Raw genomic sequence first — 9,198 nt, 5'->3', positions numbered from 1 at the left:
ACTAAACCCTTCAGATCCATTTTTAAACCGAATATGATTTAATATACAAAATATAAATAAATTCCATATATTTAAACAAAATATGAAATACAAATTTACTAATTTCTCTCATTCTATTCAATTGGGATACGATCGATTCTCAAATCATACCCTTATCGGATCGGATCCTTGTCAAAACCTAAATCCTCGATCTAGATCCAAAGTTGCCTCAAAAGGAAAAAAGAAATTTTATATGATTGAGAAATGAGAACCATTATTAATTGTTAAAGACAATTGGTAGTTTGTCAAAGATCTGTCACATGGGATACTTTACCCAAACAAAAATGAAATAGTAAAGGGACAATTCACGAGCACATACCTACCTAACACGTGATGAATGCTTCTTTGATTTTCATTTCTTCCATCGAGCACATGTAAAATGAGGATTGAAAATGTCATTATTGTCCCAACCTACATGTCTTTTAAATTTTAAATTTTTTAACTGTTGGTTATGTATATATATATCACATTTCAAAGCAATTTTTTTCTTCAATGTTCTAAATCACGTTCTTACACCTACTTGACCCATTACATCAAATGATTATCATTTAAGTTTGTAATATACTTTTTTTTTTAAGAATTGTGCGAGGTTTTTGGTATGTGGATGGTACGTGACTGACTTGGCAAGTGCACAGAACCATAGATCTTATTTTTCGGGATACACAGGAAAAAGATATGTAGTTCTGTGCCCTTGCCATGTCGGCTGCATACCAAAAATCACGTCCATTCATCATTATTCTTTTTTAAATCGAAGTACTTTAATTATAAAAGTATTTTTTCCATGTTTGAGGGACACACTATCGCGATAACTTTTTTTCTTATGTTAGTGAGATATGCTTAGGGTTGCAAATATCCAAATCAGACCACTTTGATGACCATGTGATTTAAAGGTTTGGAGGCACTATCTCTTATGAGATTGAGATGGAGCCGATGTTAGAATTTCAACCACGTGTTGATGCTCCAATGGGGAGGATTCAAACTCATGAAGTATCATCCTTAGTTTCCATGGTTTCCTATGACTGTTATTGTTTGTGGAACTTTATGGTACTAGTCATATTGATATTAATAAAAACCCCAAGATCATGGTGAGATGTCCACACAACATGAATTCTAATTGAGGTAGTGATATATATGGATTAGGATCTGTGTACACATATATCTACTCATATTTCTATAATGTCTTTTCTCCTATGTGGGCTGAAAGTTTCGAATTGAACTGATTTGTGAGGATGATCTGTATGATGAGGAGATCATCATCACCAAAAATCAGCTCAATCCGGAGCTTTTAACCTCGTCAAAAGTGGTTTACAACAATGGATGGTCCACAATTCTTCAACTTATAAATATGGAGTTAGAAGTTTTAGAATTAGCTGATTTTTTGTGAGGATGATCTCCTTGTCATAGAGATCATCCTCGTCAAAAATCAGATCAATTCGAAACTTTTAGCCCACATAAGACAAAACACATTGTAGATATACATGTGCACGGATCCTGACCCTATATATATATATTTTGAAAGGTTGTTAACACCAAATTTAGATATTTGGTGATTTATTCCATTGTTTTTAATTCCTCAAGATACCATAAACACAGAATGCTTTTTTTCTTGTCCCTTCCTCTCCTCCTCTTAATGACACATTCTAGTTTGTTCATTCAAGCTTCATTTGTCATTATTTGTTTTATAATGAATCTTGAAAGGACCAAACTTAACAGAGAAGAAGTTGAAAACAAACTCTACAAGAAATAACTCATTCAAGTTCATTTCCAATGATTTAAGTTTAGTAGTCTTGTCAGTCATGTTGACGATGTAGTCATTACTTCTCGAGTTCCATTGTAGTCAACTCAACCACCAATATGCCCGCAAGAGACTTATTAGTAGATTTGAATCTTTCTTCCAAAACACTCTTAGTTGGAGGTAGGGATGTTTTGATGTTGTTGACGATGACCATTTTCTTGAACATCAAACTAAGTTCATTAGACCTTAATTTTCTAAGTATGAAAGTAGTTTTCTTGATTCACAATACTATCATTAGTAAGTTCTGTGGGTCTTTCAAAAAAAAGAACCAGGTGAAGGTCCTGTACACTTAGAATGAACTGTATATGCTCATACCATTCACAAAAGCTAAATCCCAAAAGGACCTAGACGTTAGAAAAAAGTGAATGCAAGGAACCAAGAACTGAAACTTGAGGATATGGTTCAATTAGTACTCTGAGTTTTGATTTAATTATGATGAACTACTTAATATCACCTAAAATTATTCTTGAGTTAAAGTTAGGTATATTTATTATTTACTCATGATATTGTAAGAATAATTACCTTGTAAGATTAATATAATTTACATAATTTATTCAATTAGTTTTGTTACTTTAGGGTATCTAATAATAAATCTATTAAAGTTATGTAAATTAATTACATTACCCATATTTCATTTGATTGAACATGACTCTCCTTTGCTAGTCCTATTCTCCTAATTAAAATATGTCAGTGTGAATGTAATTGTCCTTAATGTCACCCTAACGACTAATTTTTAATATAATTTAATATCACATAATATTTTATTAATCAATCAATAATATTCATTAAACCTTTACATGTAGTTCCTCAACTATTCAATTTCATAAGTTTTTAAAAAATGCCAATAACTAAAGATTTAAATAGTCAATAAGTGATTCTCAATTACTTAAGGGCTAAATATTAAAGATATAAATTAATTAATAACCAAGATTCATGCAAAACAAAAATTAAATTTTTTAAAACCCTTTGGGTACAAGATAGGTTTTGCTTAATATCCAATTAATCTAATTGGTACTTACCCTTTTATTTTTCAAGGTCATAAATTGTGAATTGGAGATTAAACCATAAATCTGAAATCGCGAGTTTGGGATAAATTCATAAATCTGGAAATCGCTAATTTGGGTATAAACCCATGAATCTGAAAGCCACAAGTTTGAAGTATAAACTCATAAATCTGAAAGCCACTAATTTGGGGGAAAAATCCATGAATCTGAAAATCAGGAGTTTGGGGTATAAACCCATAAATCTAAAATCTCTAGTTTAGGGAAAATCCATGAATTTGAAAATCTCAAGTTTGGGGTACAAACCCATAAATTTTAAAATCACTAATTTGAGAATAAACCCATGAACTTGAAAATTGCTAGTTTGGGGATAAATCAATGAATCTGAAAATCACTAGTTTGGGATGGTAGCCTCGATGACCAATTATAAATTTAATTTCAGAGAACCATGGAATATTAAGGTGAGTACAGCCAAATCGAAAAGGTTAAATATTATGCATAAATATTTAAGCATGGGGGACATAACCAATGAACCATAAAATCCAAGATATATAGATTCTTTAACCTATGTTCTAATACCACATGTTGTATAATTTGTTATGCACAAAAATATTCATGAACATACAAAATTTAATTGTTGAATCAAACAAATATCTCAATATTATATTCATTGCCATGCTTGTACTATCAATAAAGATTCAGAAGTGTACCTTCCGACATTGTGATCCGAGATTAACTTGATGACTTGTTGCGCAAGTGACTAAGATTCCCTTTCAGTGATTGTTCACTTCTGTGATTACTAGATTCACCTTCTCCTCTTTCTCTATCGTCTGGATCAATTAATAATTGTCGTTCTTGATGGATTTAATTCAAATAGCCTAGAGAGTGTCACCACATTTTGGTTCTTGGATTATTTCTTAATAGGGAGGTCGATCTATGCTTATATAGAAAGAGTATAGGGTCTAGAATTCCTCTTTTAGTAGTATTCCTTACCATCAATGTTTCCCATTAAAACCTAATGAGGATTCTTTCTAAATCCAACGACTTGTAGGTTTTCATAATATTGACAACTCTTCAATTAAAATCCAATTTAGTTAAAAGATTTAATGTAGACCGATTTGGTCACCTTTAAAGTAAGTCTAATAGTACTGTGGAGAGTTGATCCCAAGGTTCGAAACTTGTTGAACCCACCTTCACACTTACCCTTGCTTACCTAGAAAAGGTGTGGGGTGGGGGAGTTGGACCTGAGACATAGCTTAAGACTTGGGTTTGGGTTTTGTTGTGGGCAACCAATTAGTCTAGAAGTTGGAATGGTTGGATCACAATCGGTTAGGCTAACAGAGTGAGATGGGCTTATTGAAGCATTTTATAGTGGGTATGCATATGGGTTTGATTTAGAAATCTATTTGGGTACTAGTTTGGCAAAGTAATGGAACCTACAATATTTAAAGTTGTATTTGATGAATAACATAGCAATGGAGAAGTTAACTGCTACCTTCATTCTATCATAGTATTAGGTATGATGCATTGACATAAGGTATATTGCGATACATCAAATTACATTCCTATGGAGCTTAGGATAGATAGTTTCTTTAGAAATAATTGATTTAATTAGATTATCAAGATTTAATTTCTATTTAGGATTCTCTACTATTTCTACATAAACCCTTTTAGGGATCTTGTAATCTTAATCATCAAAATCAATATAATCTCATTTCTCTTCACATTCCAACTAGAAAGATGGATTCTTTGGAAAGCTCTAGTTGCCAATATTGATGCCAAATAAGGTAGACCATGATTTAAACATGGTTTTCGTTGGGGGAAGATTTAAATAGGATGTAGAACTTGATCAGAAGATCAATGGATCTGATACCATGATAAATAAAGATTCTTTGATTTTTAAATTATTGATCAAAACAATCATATAGCTAAGAGAGTATATATATAAGGGAAAAAACGAAAGAAATCCCAACTACGTACTGTAACTTATAACCAATATCAAATCTAATCCTAACCTCTAATTGATCCATCTAGTTAAACACGATTTGATGTATCACAATACCCGTATTATAATACTCTGATAACGATAGTGTGAGGCAAGGGATGTTGATAGGATTTGTGAATTCTTGTTGGCCTTTGCATCACCTTCCTTTTTTGGCATTGTCATTCCTACTGATATTAGGTTAATAACTTTTCCCTTGATATTGAAAATATTTCTTTGTCATCGAAGAGGATGCAAAGTTCAATTGATTTTGAGATATCAATACAGACAGTAGAAGAACAACCCATTCTACATCATAATCAAATGTATTCTTCGGATGCATTTAAGAGTCCCATTAGGAGATCTTTCAATTTAAAATTTGTATAAAGAAATTAATAAGCGACTATGACTTGAATTTCACTATTATTATTATTTGTAGACAACCCAAATTGCACAAACAATGCTTGGGTTCGGACAAAATCCATGAATTTGGGGTGTCAATGCCATATCTCAAGGTCAAGCCCACAAAAAAATTCAAATTTAACATTTTAATTATAACTTGGGCCATCATTAATCCTTGGAGTCCAAACCTGAATAAAGGAAGCTTCCTAGAAAATCTTTGAGATTTCTCCTCTTCCGCTTGGCACAATACATGACAAAATGGGACGACTCCCAAGTCATGTTGCCGAAATAAAACTCCCGTATCTCCAAAGGGTACATGCTCACATCACACACATGCACATATCATCACTTGCACATACACATGCGCACATGCAGTCGTCATCAATCCAAATATCATGCATACATCTTGCACATTTCATTTTCTTTAAAACATAATATGCAAACTTGGTCAAATTATGAGTGAGTAAAGATTGGGGTGTAATAAGTACAAGTTGGGTTGCCAATATCAGCTATCTGAAACTATTGTGTCAATAAAAATATAACGTGGAAGTATATATGTTATGGAGAAAGACCGTATTTTATTTTTTGTTTATAGTTTGAAGTCATTGGTAAAATAGTCAATTACCTTTGTATTCATTGCTATTTCGCTTTTGAATCTGAGTCCATTTTCCTCTATTTTGTATCAATTGGATCCTTCCTTATTCCAAAGATGACACACCATGTCTTTTATTTCTAAGATGAGAAGTTTGATATTTTTTTATATCATTTGTTGGGGCCTTACTGAAAGCTCTTATTTTCTTATTGGTCTGAGATATTTCAAAGAATTTTAGGGTCACTTGATGTTATGTGGGACACAAGATGGAAGGACCACTCCTCGGGAAGAGGAGGATTTCAGTTCAAATTAATCCCACATCAGGGGCCACCATTAGGGATTTATCCCAAAAATTACCGAGTGTGTCTAGGAGAAGGAACAACACGTGTCTTGAGAATTAGTCAAGTGCTCTAAGAGACTCAGATACCTTGGTTTCCTAAAAGAAAAAGAAAAAAACTTAATTAACACTTCAGGATTTTTCTAATCTCAAACGATGATTGGTGCTCTCCATCAAATGTATGACAAAAAAGTTTTTATTTTTCTTATCGTGGGTATCCTCACCCTTCAAGTGAGACTAATCGCATGGTCACACATACCGCCCCCTCGGAAAGTCCTATGTGCAAGTCTGGGCTAACCAGCAAATATTCAGGCCAATTCATTGGCTGTGCGTCAAATTTTCTTATATGATAACACTATGGTAATGACCACTTCTTGGGCCTATTCAGATCCGATAAGTGGGGTTAAAACATTACCTAAACCCCATCCACTATGGGCTGGATGAGCCCGGTCCAAACCCAACCCATTAAAAGCCCTAATCCTTCTCATGAATTTATTCCAAATAGTCATCAACCACATGTCTCTAGCCTTACTAAGGAAATCTCATTAATCTACAATCATATTATCTTGTTGCTTATGTGTCAGAATCTCATTGGCCAGTCAGATATCCTAACAAATCCAACACTAAAATCTTCATTTTATCTAAAAAGTGAATTTTAACGATCCAATTAGATCATAGATAGCGAAAGCAAAGAAAAAGCATAAGACGACGTGATGGGACATCGAATTGGTTCATGTTAACATGAACCCACTTTAGTGACTATGCATATAAATAATTGTAGCATATTTACAATCATCATAAATGCCTCCCTGAAATAAAAGAAAATTTGAATTTTTTCCTTACATTTTTTACCCCCCCCCCCACTGTTTGGTGAATTCTTGACATACCCGTCTTTTCTAAGACATGCTCCTTCACCTCCGATGAAAAATGACTGAAAACTCTTATTTTTCTTTGCAAAATCCACCATCTTCGACCACTCTAATAAAATAAGAATTACTCATTGTCAACCTTAAGAAGAAGACAAGATTTTTTTATTTTATTTTATTTTTATTTTGTTGTCGAAGAAATTGAAAAATCAAGTTTTTTATTTACTTATTAGAAAGGGTCAAGGCGAGGTTGAAATACATGGATTGTAGATAGGGTGAATAGCTTAAAAATAATTTTCCATGAAATTTGAAGAACTTGAAATTTTATTTTTTCCTTGTTAGAGGTAAAATATGAGGGCATTTTGATAACTTTATTAGCTTAATACTTTAAAAGTTAGAAAAAAAAAAAAATAATACAATATTGGGATGACTCTCCAAAGCCATCTCATTATCTCCAACAAGATTACATTGTTTTAGATCTTTGAACCAAGATGAAGAAATGGGGTGATTCGATTATGATGTCTTGTATCTCACAATTTTTACAATTACGAGTCGGCTTGCGAACCAAAGAAAAAGAGTGTTGATAATCGGACTTAGGCACATGGCAACTCAATCGATTTACCTCACATGAAAGGCACGGGAACCGTAAACGTGCTCTCCTCAGGATATAGAACTACAATTCCCCCCATAAAAACATGCAGTTTTGTATCTCAATGAAAGCAGATTTACGATTTTCGAGTTTATCACGTCAGGTAAGTCGATTGAATATGCCATGTGCCAAAGTTAGATCATCACGACTCAAAGAAAAAGCATCATCCCAAGTTCCCAACCGTGTCACCAGCACCAATGCCACTCAATACCATTTCCACTATAATCATGGTCACCACCACCATCACCAATACCATTCTTATAACATCACCATTATCACTATCTTCATCACCATCATATTGCATGACGATCACCACCAATTCTATCATTATGTACATCACCATAGTCACGCCAAGTACAATGTGACACAATGTGAAAAAAGTCCAAATTTGACTGTCTTAAGCCATCAAATTTCATAAAATTCGATGGACCAAGGGTTCAAATTGGCGTCAAATTTTTAATTGTCAATTTGTTTTTTTCAACAGGTTGAAACCGTCAAATTAATGAAGGATGAGAGAAATTCGATAGTTCTAAGCCGTCAAATATAAGAAAATCAAGAATTTCAACGGTCCTAGAACGTCAAAATTTAGTTTCTAAAATTCATGGGTCATGGCCCATCAATTTTTTCTGTCGAATTTTCCAATTTTCACTTAATGTGAAATAATTACACACATTATTTAGCCATTTGGATAGTTAGGTTTCCAAAACTTATTTTAAAACAAATGGTTTTTCTAACTATGTTTTCTTTTAAAGTGATATTCTCTGAGATAATATTAGGAAAAATATTGGACAACGGGAATTTCCCCTTGATAAACAAACATTAATTCTTTTGTGCTTCATGACTTAGCTCTACACCAAACAAGAAAGTACGAAATGAGGTTACTAATCGGGTCACTCTAGCATGCCTCTCGAATAACTCACATGCCTCCAAAGTTTAAGGAAATGACCATTCTAGCCTCAACCCATGGTTGAGTTCTCCATCAACATAATCATTTGGATTTTTGAGAAAAAAATGCAGATTTCCTAAAGATCAGTTTTGATTTTCTAGGGATTAATACACATTTTCCTAGGGACTCATTTTTTTGGGATCCCTAACATCCCAACAGTCATGTTGATAGAGAATCTCAACCCAAGGATTTATTAATATATTTATTTTATAAAGACAATAGTACAAAACTAATATGTTTTATTAGGGATTTGTATAATTTGACGCACCCATATAGATTTTGGCGACTACTTGAGATGCCCTGCATTTTTCAAAATGACGACATACCTTGTGACCGTGGTATTCTTTTGAGATGCTGCTAATACAAACTGACGAAAATACCTCATTTTAAACATCTGGCTATAAAAACTATTAATTTTTCTCAGAATCTACCCTATCAAAACTCACTGATATAGACAATGAAATTAGGCAAATTTACCAAAACATGCACCACATTTCGACTATTTATCAAAACGGTAAACTATAACAATTAATTCTGAAAACGGTAATTTACCATTATCGAAAATAATTTTTTAATAAAATCGGTAAAAA

Source organism: Akebia trifoliata, chromosome 11 (assembly GCF_017979445.1).
Source record: "Akebia trifoliata isolate Shusen 1 chromosome 11, ASM1797944v1, whole genome shotgun sequence".
NCBI classification, from domain to species: Eukaryota; Viridiplantae; Streptophyta; class Magnoliopsida; order Ranunculales; family Lardizabalaceae; genus Akebia; species Akebia trifoliata.
Note: the sequence above shows the minus strand (reverse complement) of the source record.